The sequence below is a fragment of the Engystomops pustulosus genome, chromosome 11 (assembly GCF_040894005.1).
Source record: "Engystomops pustulosus chromosome 11, aEngPut4.maternal, whole genome shotgun sequence".
NCBI lineage: Eukaryota > Metazoa > Chordata > Amphibia > Anura > Leptodactylidae > Engystomops > Engystomops pustulosus.
Genome location: NC_092421.1, coordinates 10,129,376 through 10,142,759, shown reverse-complemented (window position 1 = coordinate 10,142,759; position 13,384 = coordinate 10,129,376).

The following is a 13,384-nucleotide window of genomic DNA, read 5'->3' as shown; positions in this document are numbered from 1 at the left end:
TGTAGAGGATGCCCCCTGTCTATGGTGATGGTAGAACCTCCTCTCCTCTAGGTGTAGAAGATGCCCCCTGGCTACGGTGATGGTAGAACCTTCTCTCCTCTAGGTGTAGAGGATGTCCCCTGTCTATGGTGATGGTAGAACCTTCTCTCCTCTAGGTGTAGAGGATGCCCCCTGTGTATGGTGATGGTAGAACCTTCTCTCCTCTAGGTGTAGAGGATGCCCCCTGTCTATGGTGATGGTAGAACGTTCTCTCCTCTAGGTGTAGAGAATGTCCCCTGTCTATGGTGATGGTAGAACCTCCTCTCCTCTAGGTGTAGAGGATGTACCCTGTCTATGGTGATGATAGAACCTCCTCTCCTCTAGGTGTAGAGGATGTCCCCTGTCTATGGTGATGGTAGAACCTCCTCTCCTCTAGGTGTAGAGGATGTCCCCTGTCTATGGTGATGGTAGAACCGCCTCTCCTCTAGGTGTAGAGGATGTCCCCTGTCTAAGAACCTTATCTCCTCTAGGTGTAGAGGATGCCCCCTGTCTATGGTGATGGTAGAACCTCCTCTCCTCTAGGTGTAGAGGATGCCCCCTGTCTATGGTGATGGTAGAACCTTCTCTCCTCTAGGTGTAGAGGATGTCCCCTGTCTATGGTCATGGTAGAACCTCCTCTCCTCTAGGTGTAGAGGATGTCCCCCTGTCTATGGTGAAGGTAGAACCTCCTCTCTTCTAGGTGTAGAGGATGCCCCTGTCTATGGTGATGGTAGAACCTCCTCTCCTCTAGGTGTAGAGGATGCCCCCTGTCTATGGTGATGGTAAAACCTCCTCTGCTCTAGGTGTAGAGGATGCCTCCTGTCTATGGTGATGGTAGAACCTTCTCTCCTCTAGGTGTAGAGGATGCCCCCCGTCTATGGCGATGGTAGAACCTCCTCTCCTCTAGGTGTAGAGGATGTCCCCTGTCTATGGTGATGGTAGAACCTCCTCTCCTCTAGGTGTAGAGGATGCCCCCTGTCTATGGTGATGGTAGAACCTCCTCTCCTCTAGGAGTAGAGGATGTCCCCTGTCTATGGTGATGGTAGAACCTCCTCTCCTCTAGGAGTAGAGGATGCCCCCTGTCTATGGTGATGGTAGAACCTCCTCTCCTCTAGGTGTAGAGGATGACCCCTGTCTATGGTGATGGTAGAACCTCCTCTCCTCTAGGTGTAGAGGATGCCCCCTGTCTATGGTGATGGTAGAACCTCCTCTCCTCTAGGTGTAGAGGATGCCCCCTGTCTATGGTGATGGTAGAACCTCCTCTCCTCTAGGTGTAGAGGATGCCCCCTGTCTATGGTGATGGTAGAACCTCCTCTCCTCTAGGTGTAGAGGATGTCCCCTGTCTATGGTGATGGTAGTACCTCCTCTCCTCTAGGTGTAGAGAATGCCCCCTGTCTATGGTGATGGTAGAACCTCCTCTCCTCTAGGTGTAGAAGATGCCCCCTGGCTACGGTGATGGTAGAACCTTCTCTCCTCTAGGTGTAGAGGATGCCCCCTGTCTATGGTGATGGTAGAACCTCCTCTCCTCTAGGTGTAGAAGATGCCCCCTGGCTACGGTGATGGTAGAACCTTCTCTCCTCTAGGTGTAGAGGATGTCCCCTGTCTATGGTGATGGTAGAACCTTCTCTCCTCTAGGTGTAGAGGATGCCCCCTGTGTATGGTGATGGTAGAACCTTCTCTCCTCTAGGTGTAGAGGATGCCCCCTGTCTATGGTGATGGTAGAACCTTCTCTCCTCTAGGTGTAGAGAATGTCCCCTGTCTATGGTGATGGTAGAACCTCCTCTCCTCTAGGTGTAGAGGATGTCCCCTGTCTATGGTGATGGTAGAACCGCCTCTCCTCTAGGTGTAGAGGATGTCCCCTGTCTAAGAACCTTATCTCCTCTAGGTGTAGAGGATGCCCCCTGTCTATGGTGATGGTAGAACCTCCTCTCCTCTAGGTGTAGAGGATGCCCCCTGTCTATGGTGATGGTAGAACCTTCTCTCCTCTAGGTGTAGAGGATGTCCCCTGTCTATGGTCATGGTAGAACCTCCTCTCCTCTAGGTGTAGAGGATGTCCCCCTGTCTATGGTGAAGGTAGAACCTCCTCTCTTCTAGGTGTAGAGGATGCCCCTGTCTATGGTGATGGTAGAACCTCCTCTCCTCTAGGTGTAGAGGATGCCCCCTGTCTATGGTGATGGTAAAACCTCCTCTGCTCTAGGTGTAGAGGATGCCTCCTGTCTATGGTGATGGTAGAACCTTCTCTCCTCTAGGTGTAGAGGATGCCCCCCGTCTATGGCGATGGTAGAACCTCCTCTCCTCTAGGTGTAGAGGATGTCCCCTGTCTATGGTGATGGTAGAACCTCCTCTCCTCTAGGTGTAGAGTATGCCCCCTGTCTATGGTGATGGTAGAACCTCCTCTCCTCTAGGTGTAGAGGATGTCCCCCTGTCTATGGTGATGGTAGGACCTCCTCTCCTCTAGGTGTAGAGAATGCCCCTGTCTATGGTGATGGTAGAACCTCCTCTCCTCTAGGTGTAGAGGATGCCCCCTGTCTATGGTGATGGTGTAACCTCCTCTCCTCTAGGTGTTGAGGATGCCTCCTGTCTATGGCGATGGTAGAACCTCCTCTCCTCTAGGTGTAGAGGATGCCCCCTGTCTATGGTGATGGTAGAACCTCCTCTCCTCTAGGTGTAGAGTATGCCCCCTGTCTATGGTGATGGTAGAACATCCTCTCCTCTAGGTGTAGAGGATGCCTCCTGTCTATGGTGATGGTAGAACCTTCTCTCCTCTAGGTGTAGAGGATGCCCCCAGTCTATGGCCATGGTAGAATCTCCTCTCCTCTAGGTGTAGAGGATGCCCCCTGTCTATGGTGATGGTAGAACCTTCTCTCCTCTAGGTGTAGAGGATGCCCCCCGTCTATGGCGATGGTAGAACATCCTCTCCTCTAGGTGTAGAGGATGCCTCCTGTCTATGGTGATGGTAGAACCTCCTCTCCTCTAGGTGTAGAGGATGCCCCCTGTCTATGGTGATGGTAAAACCTCCTCTCCTCTAGGTGTAGAGAATGCCCCCTGTCTATGGTGATGGTAGAACCTCCTCTCCTCTAGGTGTAGAGGATGCCCCCTGTCTATGGTGATGGTAGAACCTCCTCTCCTCTAGGTGTAGAGGATGTCCCCCGTCTATGGTGATGGTAGAACCTCCTCTCCTCTAGGTGGAGAGGATGCCCCCTGTCTATGGTGATGATATAACCTCCTCTCCTCTAGGTGTAGAGGATGTCCCCTGTCTATGGTGATGGTTGAACTGCCTCTCCTCTAGGTGTAGAGGATGCCCCCTGTCTATGGTGATGGTAGAACCTCCTCTCCTCTAGGTGTAGAGGATGCCCCCTGTCTATGGTGATGGTAAAACCTCCTCTCCTCTAGGTGTAGAGGATGCCCCCCGTCTATGGTGATGGTAGAACCTCCTCTCCTCTAGGTGTAGAGGATGCCCCCTGTCTATGGTGATGGTAGAACCTCCTCTCCTCTAGGTGTAGAGAATGCCCCCTGTCTATGGTGATGGTAGAACCTCCTCTCCTCTAGGTGTAGAGGATGCCCCCTGTCTATGGTGATAGTAGAACCTCCTCTCCTCTAGGTGTAGAGGATGCCCCCCGTCTATGGTGATGATAGAACCTCCTCTCCTCTAGGTGTAGAGGATGTCTCCTGTCTATGGTGATGGTAGAACTGCCTCTCCTCTAGGTGTAGAGGATGCCCGCTGTCTATGGTGATGGTAGAACCTCCTCTCCTCTAGGTGTAGAGGATGCCCCCTGTCTATGGTGATGGTAGAACCTCCTCTCCTCTAGGTGTAGAGGATGCCCCCTGTCTATGGTGATGGTAGAACCTCCTCTCCTCTAGGTGTAGAGGATGCCCCCTGTCTATGGTGATTGTAGAACCTCCTCTCCTCTAGGTGTAGAGGATACCCCCTGTCTATGTTGATGGTAGAACATTCTCTCCTCTAGGTGTAGAGGATGCCCCCCGTCTATGGCGATGGTAGAACCTCCTCTCCTCTAGGTGTAGAGGATGCCCCCCGTCAATGGTGATGATAGAACCTCCTCTCCTCTAGGTGTAGAGGATGCCCCCCGTCTATGGTGATGATAGAACCTCTTCTCCTTTAGGTGTAGAGGATGCCCCCCGCCTATGGTGATGGTAGAACCTCCTCTCCTCTAGGTGTAGAGGATGCCCCCTGTCTATGGTGATGGTAGAACCTCCTCTCCTCTAGGTGTAGAGGATGCCCCCTGTTTATGGTGATGGTAGAACCTCCTCTCCTCTAGGTGTAGAGGATGCCCCCTGTCTATGGTGATGGTAGAACCTCCTCTCCTCTAGGTGTAGAGGATGCCCCCTGTCTATGGTGATGGTAGATCCTCCTCTCCTCTAGGTGTAGAGGATGTCCCCTGTCTATGGTGATGGTAGAACCCCCTCTCCTCTAGGTGTAGAGGATGCCTCCTGTCTATGGTGATGGTAGAACCTCCTCTCCTCACTGTGTAGAGGATGCCCCCTGTCTATAGTGATGGTAGAACCGCCTCTCCTCTTGGTGTAGAGGATGCACCCTGTCTATGGTGATGATAGAACCTCCTCTCCTCTAGGTGTAGAGGATGCCCCCTGTCTATGGTGATGGTAGAACCTCCTCTCCTCTAGGTGGAGAGGATGCCCCCTGTCTATGGTGATGGTAGAACCTCCTCTCCTCTAGGTGTAGAGGATGCCCCCTGCCTATGGTGATAGTAGAACCTCCTGTCCTCTAGGTGTAGAGGATGCCCCCTGTCTATGGTGATGGTAGAAGCTCCTCTCCTCTAGGTGTAGAGGATGCCCCCTGTCTATGGTGATGGTAGAACCTCCTCTCCTCTAGGTGTAGAGGATGTCCCTGTCTATGGTGATGGTAGACCCTCCTCTCCTCTAGGTGTAGAGGATGCCCCCTGTCTATGGTGATGGTAGAACCTCCTCTCCTCTAGGTGTAGAGGATGCCCCCTGTCTATGGTGATGGTAGAACCTCCTCTCCTCTAGGTGTAGAGGATTCCCCCTGTCTATGGTGATGGTAGAACCTCCTCTCCTCTAGGTGTAGAGGATGCCCCCTGTCTATGGTGATGGTGGAACCCCCTCTCCTGTAGGTGTAGAGGGTGCCCCCTGTCTATGGTAATGGTAGAACCTCCTCTCCTCTAGGTGTAGACGATGACCCTGTCTATGGTGATGGTAGAACCTCCTCTCCTCTAGGTGTAGAGGATGCCCCCTGTCTATGGTGATGGTAGAACCGCCTCTCCTCTAGGTGTAGAGGATGCCCCCTGCCTATGGTGATGGTAGAACCGCCCTCTCCTCTAGGTGTAGAGGATGCCCCCTGTCTATGGTGATGTAGAACCTCCTCTGCTCTAGGTGTAGAGGATGCCCCCTGTCTATGGTGATGGTAGAACCTCCTCTCCTCTAGGTGTAGAGGATGCCCCTGTCTATGGTGATGGTAGAACCTCCTCTCCTCTAGGTGTAGAGGATGCCCCTGTCTATGGTGATGTAGAACCTCCTCTCCTCTAGGTGTAAAGGATGCCCCTGTCTATGGTGATGGTAGAACCTCCTCTCATCTAGGTGTAGAGGATGCCCCCTGTCTATGGTGATGGTAGAACCGCCTCTCCTCTAGGTGTAGAGGATGCCCCCTGCCTATGGTGATGGTAGAACCGCCCTCTACTCTAGGTGTAGAGGATGCCCCCTGTCTATCGTAATGGTAGAACCTCCTCTCCTCTAGGTGTAGAGGATGTTCCCTGTCTATGGTGATGGTAGAACCTCTGTTCCTCTAGGTGTAGAGGATGCCCCCTGTCTATGGTGATGGTAGAACCTCCTCTCCTCTAGGTGTAGAGGATGTCCCCTCTCTATGGTGATGGTAGAACCTCCTCTCCTCTAGGTGTAGAGGATGCCCCTGTCTATGGTGATGGTAGAACCTCCTCTCCTCTAGGTGTAGAGGTGCCCCCAGTCTATGGTGATGGTAGAACCTCCTCTCCTCTAGGTGTAGAGGATGCCCCCTGTCTATAGTGATGGTAGAACCTCCTCTCCTCTAGGTGTAGAGGATGCCCCCTGTCTATGGTGATGGTAGAACCTCCTCTCCTTTAGGTGTAGAGGATGCCCTCTGTCTATGGTGATGGTAGAACCTCCTCTCCTCTAGGTGTAGAGGATGCCCCCTGTCTATGGTGATGGTAGAACCTCCTCTCCTCTAGGTGTAGAGGATGCCTCCTGTCTATGGTGATGGTAGAACCTCCTCTCCTCTAGGTGTAGAGGATGCCCCCTGTCTATGGTGATGGTAGAACCACCTCTCCTCTAGGTGTAGAGGATGCCCCCTGTCTATAGTGATGGTAGAACCTCCTCTCCTCTAGGTGTAGAGGATGCCCCCTGTCTATGGTGATGGTAGAACCTCCTCTCTAGGTGTAGAGGATGCCTCCTGTCTATGGTGATGGTAGAACCTCCTCTCCTCTAGGTGTAGAGGATGCCCCCTGTCTATGGTGATGGTAGAACCACCTCTCCTCTAGGTGTAGAGGATGCCCCCTGTCTATGGTGATGGTAGAACCACCTCTGCTCTAGGTGTAGAGGATGCCCCCTGTCTATGGTGATGATAGAACCACCTTTCCTCTAGGTGTAGAGGATGCCCCCTGTCTATGGTGATGATAGAACCTCCTCTCCTCTAGGTGTAGAGGATGCCCCCTGGCTATGGTGATGGTAGAGCCTCCTCTCCTCTACGTGTAGAGGATGCCCCCTATCTATGGTGATGGTAGAGCCTCCTCTCCTCTAGGTGTAGAGGATGCCCCCTGTCTATGGTGATGGAAGAACCTCCTCTCCTGTAGGTGTAGAGGATGCCCCCTGTCTATGGTGATGGTGGAGCCTCCTCTCCTCTAGGTGTAGAGGATGCCCCCTGTCTATGGTGATGATAGAACCTCCTCTCCTCTAGGTGTAGAGGATGCCCCCTGTCTATGGTGATGGTAGAACCTCCTCTCCTCTAGGTGTAGAGGATGCCTCCTGTCTATGGTGATGGTAGAACCTCCTCTCCTCTAGGTGTAGAGGATGTCCCCTGTCTATGGTGATGGTAGAACCTCCTCTCCTCTTGGTGTAGAGTATGCCCCCTGTCTATGGTGATGGTAGAACCTCCTCTCCTCTAGGTGTAGAGGATGTCCCCTGTCTATGGTGATGGTAGAACCTCCTCTCCTCTAGGTGTAGAGGATGTCCCCTGTCTATGGTGATGGTAGAGCGGCCTCTCCTCTAGGTGTAGAGGATGCCTCCTGTCTATGGTGATGGTAGAACCTCCTCTCCTCTAGGTGTAGAGGATGCCCCCTGTCTATGGTGATGGTAGAACCACCTCTCCTCTAGGTGTAGAGGATGCCCCCTGTCTATGGTGATGGTAGAACCACCTCTCCTCTAGGTGTAGAGGATGCCCCCTGTCTATGGTGATGATAGAACCACCTTTCCTCTAGGTGTAGAGGATGCCCCCTGTCTATGGTGATGATAGAACCTCCTCTCCTCTAGGTGTAGAGGATGCCCCCTGGCTATGGTGATGGTAGAGCCTCCTCTCCTCTACGTGTAGAGGATGCCCCCTATCTATGGTGATGGTAGAGCCTCCTCTCCTCTAGGTGTAGAGGATGCCCCCTGTCTATGGTGATGGAAGAACCTCCTCTCCTGTAGGTGTAGAGGATGCCCCCTGTCTATGGTGATGGTGGAGCCTCCTCTCCTCTAGGTGTAGAGGATGCCCCCTGTCTATGGTGATGATAGAACCTCCTCTCCTCTAGGTGTAGAGGATGTCCCCTGTCTATGGTGATGGTAGAACCGCCTCTCCTCTAGGTGTAGAGGATGCCCCCTGTCTATGGTGATGGTTGGACCTCCTCTCCTCTAGGTGTAGAGGATGTCCCCTGTCTATGGTGATGGTAGAACCTCCTCTCCTCTTGGTGTAGAGGATGCCCCCTGTCTATGGTGATGGTAGAACCTCCTCTCCTCTAGGTGTAGAGGATGTCCCCTGTCTATGGTGATGGTAGAACCTCCTCTCCTCTAGGTGTAGAGGATGCCCCTGTCTATGGTGATGGTAGAACCTCCTCTCCTCTAGGTGTAGAGGATGCCCCCTGTCTATGGTGATGGTGGAACCGCCTCTCCTCTAGGTGTAGAGGATGTCCCCTGTCTATGGTGATGGTAGGATCACCTCTCCTCTAGGTGTAGAGGATGTCCCCTGTCTATGGTGATGGTAGGATCACCTCTCCTCTAGGTGTAGAGGATGCCCCCTGTCTATGGTGATGGTAGAACCCCCTCTCCTCTAGGTGTAGAGGATGCCCCTGTCTATGGTGATGGTAGAACCTCCTCTCCTCTAGGTGTAGAGGATGCCCCCCGTCTATGGTGATGATAGAACCTCCTCTCCTCTAGGTGTAGAGGATGTCTCCTGTCTATGGTGATGGTAGAACTGCCTCTCCTCTAGGTGTAGAGGATGCCCGCTGTCTATGGTGATGGTAGGATCACCTCTCCTCTAGGTGTAGAGGATGCCCCCTGTCTATGGTGATGGTAGAACCCCCTCTCCTCTAGGTGTAGAGGATGCCCCTGTCTATGGTGATGGTAGAACCTCCTCTCCTCTAGGTGTAGAGGATGCCCCTGTCTATGGTGATGGTAGAACCTCCTCTCCTCTAGGTGTAGAGGATGCCCCTGTCTATGGTGATGGTAGAACCCCCTCTCCTCTAGGTGTAGAGGATGCCTCCTGGCTATGGTGATGGTAGAACCCCCTCTCCTCTAGGTGTAGAGGATGCCCCCTGTCTATGGTGATGGTAGGTTCACCTCTCCTCTAGGTGTAGAGGATGCCCCCTGTCTATGGTGATGGTAGAACCCCCTCTCCTCTAGGTGTAGAGGATGCCCCTGTCTATGGTGATGGTAGAACCTCCTCTTCTCTAGGTGTAGAGGATGCCCCTGTCTATGGTGATGGTAGAACCCCCTCTCCTCTAGGTGTAGAGGATGCCTCCTGGCTATGGTGATGGTAGAACCCCCTCTCCTCTAGGTGTAGAGGATGCCCCCTGTCTATGGTGATGGTAGAACCTCCTCTCCTCTAGGTGTAGAGATTGCCCCTGTCTATGGTGATGGTAGAACCCCCTCTCCTCTAGGTGTAGAGGATGCCTCCTGGCTATGGTGATGGTAGAACCCCCTCTCCTCTAGGTGTAGAGGATGCCCCCTGTCTATGGTGATGGTAGAACCCCCTCTCCTCTAGGTGTAGAGGATGCCCCCTGTCTATGGTGATGGTAGAACCTCCTCTCCTCTAGATGTAGAGGATGCCCCCTGTCTATGGTGATGGTAGAACCTCCTCTCCTCTAGGTGTAGAGGATGCCTCCTGTCTATGGTGATGGTAGAACCTCCTCTCCTCTAGGTGTAGAGGATGCCCCCTGTCTATGGTGATGGTAGAATCTCCTCTCCTCTAGGTGTAGAGGATGCCCCCTGTCTATGGTGATGGTAGAACCTCCTCTCCTCTAGGTGTAGAGGATGCCCCTGTCTATGGTGATGGTAGAACCTCCTCTCCTCTAGGTGTAGAGGATGCCCCTGTCTATGGTGATGTAGAACCTCCTCTCCTCTAGGTGTAAAGGATGCCCCTGTCTATGGTGATGGTAGAACCTCCTCTCCTCTAGGTGTAGAGGATGCCCCCTGTCTATGGTGATGGTAGAACCGCCTCTCCTCTAGGTGTAGAGGATGCCCCCTGCCTATGGTGATGGTAGAACCGCCCTCTACTCTAGGTGTAGAGGATGCCCCCTGTCTATCGTAATGGTAGAACCTCCTCTCCTCTAGGTGTAGAGGATGTTCCCTGTCTATGGTGATGGTAGAACCTCTGTTCCTCTAGGTGTAGAGGATGCCCCCTGTCTATGGTGATGGTAGAACCTCCTCTCCTCTAGGTGTAGAGGATGTCCCCTCTCTATGGTGATGGTAGAACCTCCTCTCCTCTAGGTGTAGAGGATGCCCCTGTCTATGGTGATGGTAGAACCTCCTCTCCTCTAGGTGTAGAGGTGCCCCCAGTCTATGGTGATGGTAGAACCTCCTCTCCTCTAGGTGTAGAGGATGCCCCCTGTCTATGGTGATGGTAGAACCTCCTCTCCTCTAGGTGTAGAGGATGCCCCCTGTCTATGGTGATGGTAGAACCTCCTCTCCTCTAGGTGTAGAGGATGCCTCCTGTCTATGGTGATGGTAGAACCTCCTCTCCTCTAGGTGTAGAGGATGCCCCCTGTCTATGGTGATGGTAGAACCACCTCTCCTCTAGGTGTAGAGGATGCCCCCTGTCTATAGTGATGGTAGAACCTCCTCTCCTCTAGGTGTAGAGGATGCCCCCTGTCTATGGTGATGGTAGAACCTCCTCTCCTCTAGGTGTAGAGGATGCCTCCTGTCTATGGTGATGGTAGAACCTCCTCTCCTCTAGGTGTAGAGGATGCCCCCTGTCTATGGTGATGGTAGAACCACCTCTCCTCTAGCTGTAGAGGATGCCCCCTGTCTATGGTGATGGTAGAACCACCTCTCCTCTAGGTGTAGAGGATGCCCCCTGTCTATGGTGATGATAGAACCACCTTTCCTCTAGGTGTAGAGGATGCCCCCTGTCTATGGTGATGATAGAACCTCCTCTCCTCTAGGTGTAGAGGATGCCCCCTGGCTATGGTGATGGTAGAGCCTCCTCTCCTCTACGTGTAGAGGATGCCCCCTATCTATGGTGATGGTAGAGCCTCCTCTCCTCTAGGTGTAGAGGATGCCCCCTCTCTATGGTGATGGAAGAACCTCCTCTCCTGTAGGTGTAGAGGATGCCCCCTGTCTATGGTGATGGTGGAGCCTCCTCTCCTCTAGGTGTAGAGGATGCCCCCTGTCTATGGTGATGATAGAACCTCCTCTCCTCTAGGTGTAGAGGATGCCCCCTGTCTATGGTGATGGTAGAACCGCCTCTCCTCTAGGTGTAGAGGATGTCCCCTGTCTATGGTGATGGTAGGATCACCTCTCCTCTAGGTGTAGAGGATGTCCCCTGTCTATGGTGATGGTAGGATCACCTCTCCTCTAGGTGTAGAGGATGCCCCCTGTCTATGGTGATGGTAGAACCCCCTCTCCTCTAGGTGTAGAGGATGCCCCTGTCTATGGTGATGGTAGAACCTCCTCTCCTCTAGGTGTAGAGGATGCCCCTGTCTATGGTGATGGTAGAACCTCCTCTCCTCTAGGTGTAGAGGATGCCCCTGTCTATGGTGATGGTAGAACCCCCTCTCCTCTAGGTGTAGAGGATGCCTCCTGGCTATGGTGATGGTAGAACCCCCTCTCCTCTAGGTGTAGAGGATGCCCCCTGTCTATGGTGATGGTAGGTTCACCTCTCCTCTAGGTGTAGAGGATGCCTCCTGGCTATGGTGATGGTAGAACCCCCTCTCCTCTAGGTGTAGAGGATGCCCCCTGTCTATGGTGATGGTAGGTTCACCTCTCCTCTAGGTGTAGAGGATGCCCCCTGTCTATGGTGATGGTAGAACCCCCTCTCCTCTAGGTGTAGAGGATGCCCCTGTCTATGGTGATGGTAGAACCTCCTCTCCTCTAGGTGTAGAGGATGCCCCTGTCTATGGTGATGGTAGAACCCCCTCTCCTCTAGGTGTAGAGGATGCCTCCTGGCTATGGTGATGGTAGAACCCCCTCTCCTCTAGGTGTAGAGGATGCCCCCTGTCTATGGTGATGGTAGAACCCCCTCTCCTCTAGGTGTAGAGGATGCCCCCTGTCTATGGTGATGGTAGAACCTCCTCTCCTCTAGATGTAGAGGATGCCCCCTGTCTATGGTGATGGTAGAACCTCCTCTCCTCTAGGTGTAGAGGATGCCTCCTGTCTATGGTGATGGTAGAACCTCCTCTCCTCTAGGTGTAGAGGATGCCCCCTGTCTATGGTGATGGTAGAATCTCCTCTCCTCTAGGTGTAGAGGATGCCCCCTGTCTATGGTGATGGTAGAACCTCCTCTCCTCTAGGTGTAGAGGATGCCTCCTGGCTATGGTGATGGTAGAACCCCCTCTCCTCTAGGTGTAGAGGATGCCCCCTGTCTATGGTGATGGTAGAACCCCCTCTCCTCTAGGTGTAGAGGATGCCCCCTGTCTATGGTGATGGTAGAACCTCCTCTCCTCTAGATGTAGAGGATGCCCCCTGTCTATGGTGATGGTAGAACCTCCTCTCCTCTAGGTGTAGAGGATGCCTCCTGTCTATGGTGATGGTAGAACCTCCTCTCCTCTAGGTGTAGAGGATGCCCCCTGTCTATGGTGATGGTAGAATCTCCTCTCCTCTAGGTGTAGAGGATGCCCCCTGTCTATGGTGATGGTAGATCCTCCTCTCCTCTAGGTGTAGAGCAGGGGTCCCCAAACTTTTTACATAGGGGGCCGTTCATTGTCCCTCTCAGACCGTTGGAGGGCCGGATAAATAGCAGTACATATGACCGCTTCTGTAATACACTGCCCCCCCCTCCCAATTAATTATTTCATATACTGCACCCCCTTGTGAACTATTTTATATACTGGCCCAATGAATTAATTAATTAAGTCAATTAATTATTCATATACTGGGACCCCTCTCCATTAATTATTGAATATGCTGCCCCCCTATTAATTACTAGACTGTCCCTCATAATTAATTATTATCTATACCCCCACCATTAATTATTTCCTATGCTGCCCCTCCACCATTAGTTATTTTATATGCCCCCCACCATTAGTTATTTTATATGTCCCCCCCACTGCACCATTAGTTATTTTATATACCCCCCCACCATTAGTTATTTTATATGCCCCCCACCATTAGTTATTTTATATGTCCCCCCCCCACCATTAGTTATTTTATATGCCCCCCACCATTAGTTATTTTATATGTTCCCCCCCCCACCATTAGTTATTTTATATGCCCCCCACCATTAGTTATTTTATATGTCCCCCCACTGCACCATTAGTTATTTTATATGCCCCCCGCACCATTAGTTATTTTATATGCCCCCCACCATTAGTTATTATTTTTTTTATTTGCCCCCACCATTAGTTATTATTTTTTTTATTTGCCCCCACCATTAGTTATTTTATTTGCCCCAACCATTAGTTATTTTTTTTATTTGCCCCCACCATTAGTTATTTTATATGTCCCCCCCCACCATAAGTTATTTTATATGTCCCCCCACCATTAGTTATTTTATATGTCCCCCCACCATTAGTTATTTTATATGTCCCCCCACCATTAGTTATTTTATATGATGCTCCCATAATGAATTATTTAATATATTAGGGCCCCCCGCTGGTACAATGTTTTTACTGCTGTTTAAAAAAAAATTTAAAATCCTATACTCACCTCTGGCTCCCGCGTCTTCTTTCTTCTTGCGGCTGCCGGACAGGAAAAGGTGCGCGGCCGCGTGATG